The 4,290-nt window shown below is 39.2% G+C and overlaps 1 non-coding gene across 1 annotated transcript; it reads left to right on the forward strand.

Annotated features, from left to right (window-relative positions):
* Positions 1-3,745: 3,745 nt before the first annotated feature.
* Positions 3,746-3,832, forward strand: trnastop-uca (transfer RNA opal suppressor (anticodon UCA)). Its single transcript has one exon. It is a non-coding gene; the product is annotated as a tRNA-Sec (tRNA).
* The last annotated feature ends 458 nt before the right edge of the window (positions 3,833-4,290 follow it).

Below are 4,290 nucleotides of genomic sequence, written 5' to 3' on the forward strand. Positions count from 1 at the left end.
TATTTGCAACTTTCTGTCCCAATTCTTACATTCAGCACAAAGCCTTGTGTTTGCTTTACCTTTATCACTTCTAATACTACAACCAAATCCTCAACCTCAAAGTAATCCCAGAGAGGCCCAAAACTTTAAACATCACCTAAGTGGGAAAACACACAAATGTTCAAGCATCATTACTCCCAGCATTCCTTAAACGCTAACAATTTAATCCGATACTGAAGGTTCCTAAATTATGTACTTTTTTGACTCAGGTTCATCGATTACTCTGATCAGTTCCTTGTACTCAACAACAACTATTGTTTCTTACAAATTGATAAGTTCTTTACATGAAACTGTGAACAATCAACATTTAACTTTATAAGCTATTAAAATCTCTAGGAACACATACAGACTAACACAGACAAAGAACAGAAATGGTATCATGAGTGGATTAAGAAAAAGAAACTGGTTAAAAAGCTGTTCAGTGACATCAGTTCCAAGAACTCGCTTTGTTCTCTGTTCTCCCTCCTGCATTCTTTCTTAAAGAGCATTGTTACACTTTTTTTTATAATCTCTTAGTTATTAATTGAAGGCAAAAGCTTATAGCAACTGATGGGAGGAAATAATTTGTTTTCTACGGGCTTTGATAACTCTTACTGCAGAGAGTTAGAAAACAAAAATCTGTTCCTTCAGCATCTAGATATTTTATCTCTCTCTTTCATAAGTGTTTAACTCTCTGCTTACGAGCCAATCAGCAAGTTGATGTCAGCTTTTAGCATCTATAACAGTGACAATTGCACAAATCTGTCAGCAATCTGTTGATTGTCAATTCTCACGCTGCACACAAATTTCAGTGCCATGCTGACTTATATCTCTGCCCCCACTGTTTGGAAAGTACAAATGAAAATACAACTCACAATGAGTTCTAATTACTTGATTTTTGAAAGTACAGCAATGCCTTGCACAGTGCTTGGCTTAAAAACAGCAATTTTCCCATTTTATTCATGATCTCAAAAAGAGCATGAAGAAAAATTAAAGAAAAAAAAGAAAAATGACAAGATGCAAAAAGCTTATAAGATATCCATAATCCTCACTCAAAAGTGTGTTAAAGTTGTAAATAGTATGATGATTTCAATGCTAATAAATAACTCAGGACATTTTAACATTGATCTACTTTGCAGGGAGGTATTGTATTAGTGTAAAAGTGTCAGGAAGGATTACTGATGAGGAATGCATTTTTGGTATCTTCTACAATATAATGATACATGGATTTTGGGGAGAACAGTTTAGGATCTAGATGGTATAAGACTGATCATCTGGATTTTCCTCATATTCTTTGTATTGTATATTCATGTAATTGCCACATAATTGCTACCCTGCAAGCGAATATATCTCATTTAAGGCAAGGGCCTCTCCTCATTAGCCAGCCAAATGGTTTTCCTCTACCAAGTAGGCCAAGTGAGACCTATAGATCCCCATCAGGAAAGAAGATGCAGATTGAAAATCCACCTGACAGCTCATGATGAGTAGTGCATTAGAGTATTGTACATACCTTAGAGTGCAGACAGTGGCTATTCAGCCCATTGACTGCACCAACCCTCTGAAGAGCATCCCACCCAGACCCACTCCCCCATCTCTGTAACCCTGTATTTACCTTGGTTAATCCAACTAGCCTACATAGTGCTGAGCATTCATCTTCTAACATGATCTAGGGTGTTGTGGATTTGATTTAGCTTCCTCCTACATGCTGGCTGCATGTTTTAATGAAAATTATTACACAAGCCTTCAGCAGCTGGAAGAACTGAACATTCAAGAACACTGCAGAAGAGAAAAACATCATGACCAGCTTCAACCAGGCTAAATCTAAAATTGAAGATAAACGTATTATAGACCTGGTAAAAGATACACAGCAGTAAGAGGATATTTGGAACTCACTGGATTTGAAGTATTAGTCAGTCCAAGACAGTTAAAGGTTGCATCAGGTGTTGACAATCTGTAGGAATGGTTCTGGATCAAAATCGACTGAACTGCAAATGGACATGCTGGGCAAGGGAAACTCTTTTGCAAAATGGTACATCTTACAGACAGAGAAAGCAACAATTAAGTGAGCAACCTACAGTTCAGATCAAGCATCAGTGCCACAGTGAATGGCTACTGCAAAGTATGGCTATGCTAAAGGAAATTGCTATGAAAGCAATTTAAAATGAGGTTGTAAACTGAAAGTTAGGAAGTCGGATATACAGTCATAGGGGAGTACATAATTTAAAAAGCCTAAGCAGAAACCTCTAATGGAAGTAGAAAATTTGGAAACTATTGAGGCCACAGAAGAAGAGAGAACAAATACTTAAACTGCAGTAAGTGTGAGAAGCTTTTATTTAAACCACACACAGCAGGACTTGTCCAGACAATAACTGTAAAAGCAACAGGGGTTAGCATTTGAGGTGTAGACAGAGGCAATCATCCAGAAAAAGAACTTGAAGCAATGGGATTAATCTTATAGAATCCCAGAGAGCGGAGTTCACTCTGTAAAGATGTTTAGAGATCTTTAAAACTGCAGGCACTGGGTTTCATTCAGTAATGCCATTAGGAAAATAGGAATTGTGTATTAAGGCTGCAATTTGTAAGGTTTGTTGAAAGAGGGTTGTGTGACATCAACATAGAAAGAGAGACAGAGTTAATGTTTTGAGTCAGATATGCCTCTTCTCCAGAATTGAAAGTGACTGAAACAAAAAGAATTTCTCATGCTGTTGACAGAGAGTGAGGTAGAGTGAATAGAACAGATGGTGAAAGTGTACAGAGCAAAAGACAAAGGAAATGTTAATACTGGTAAAGGAGATATAGAGATATAATATAGGTGTAAATGATAGATGTGAAAAGAAGAACCTGTTTGCTGAGAGCAAAGCCAAAAAGTTACAAACCACAGAATGGTTGAACTCAATGTTGAGTCCCAGGTGCTGTAAATTCCTAAGCAGAAAATGTTCCTTTAGGTTTGTTGGAACACTTTATCTGGCCCAGGATGGAATTGTCAGCATGGGAGCAAGATCATTTACTGAACTGGCAAGCAACTGGAAATTTAGGGTCATTCTTACGATGAGGGAAAACACATTCCTCAAAGCAGTCACTCAATCTGCATCTGCTGTTGTCAGTCTAAAAGGACAGTACATTGTGAGCAGTGAACGTATTAGACTGGATGTACAGGTATAGAAATAAAATGTTGCTTAACCTGGAAAGTAGGATTTGCATCTTGTATCATGAGGTGAAAGGCAAGTGTTACATGTGCTGTGGTTGCATGGTAAGGTGCCATGGGGAGGGTGAAGAAGTGTTAGCATTGATGGAGGAGTGGGCCAGGGTGTCATGGAAGGAATGGCCCCTCTGGAATGCTGATAGTAGAGAGGAGGGAAGATTGTTTGGTTTTGGTTTGGCTTTCAGCCTATAACTGGTCCAGGTAACATAATGCTTACTATTAAAGGAATTCCAAAATCAACTCTGCGACACAAAGAGTGTCAGATAGTAAAGAACTTATACATGCTTCACAATAAAGAATTCTCACTCTTGAGCATTAAATAATGTTTTGACCTGAATCTTCCTCAAATGGTGGAAGGAGTCAAATTAGCTAAAGTCAAAATCCAATTGTTGAAAAATAGCCAGTGATGGACAAACAGGTCAAAGAACATTCAAAGAACAACTGGTGAAAAATTTATGAAGCCTCACTAGGCTCGTGACAAAATTATGTTTCCAGAAGAAATGTGTTTTGTATTGTCAGTAAGATGCCTGGATGATTCCTCGTGGTCTCGGGTGCAGGCTTCAAACCTATAGCTCCCTACTGACAGAGTGGTTCAACTCCACCTTCCAGGCACAGTGTGAGTAGGGGTTTGTGTTTAACTAGGCAGCACAGTGGCTCAGTGGTTAGCACTGCTGCCTCACAGCACCAGGGAACCGGGTTCGATTCCAGCCGCAGGTGACTGTCTGTGTGGAGTTTGTACATTCTCCCCGTGTCTGTGTTCTCCAGGTGCTCCGGTTTCCGCCCACAGTCCAAAGATGTGCCGGTCAGGTGAATTGGCCATGCTAAATTGCCCATAGTGTTAGTTGCATAAGTCAGAGGGAAATGGGTCTGGGTGGGTTACTCTCCTGAGGGTCGGTGTTGTCTTGTTGGGCCGAAGGGCCTATTTACACACTGTAGGGAATCTAATCTAATCTAAAGCTGTGACTATTAACACTGAAGAGTGTTTAAAATGCAAGAATCCAGAAAGTTTGCAAGGGATCTGTTAACTGTTATACCCCACTTGATCTGACTGAATAGATCTTGTATCTTCA

The sequence above is a fragment of the Chiloscyllium punctatum genome, chromosome 45 (assembly GCF_047496795.1).
Source record: "Chiloscyllium punctatum isolate Juve2018m chromosome 45, sChiPun1.3, whole genome shotgun sequence".
Classification (NCBI taxonomy): Eukaryota; Metazoa; Chordata; class Chondrichthyes; order Orectolobiformes; family Hemiscylliidae; genus Chiloscyllium; species Chiloscyllium punctatum.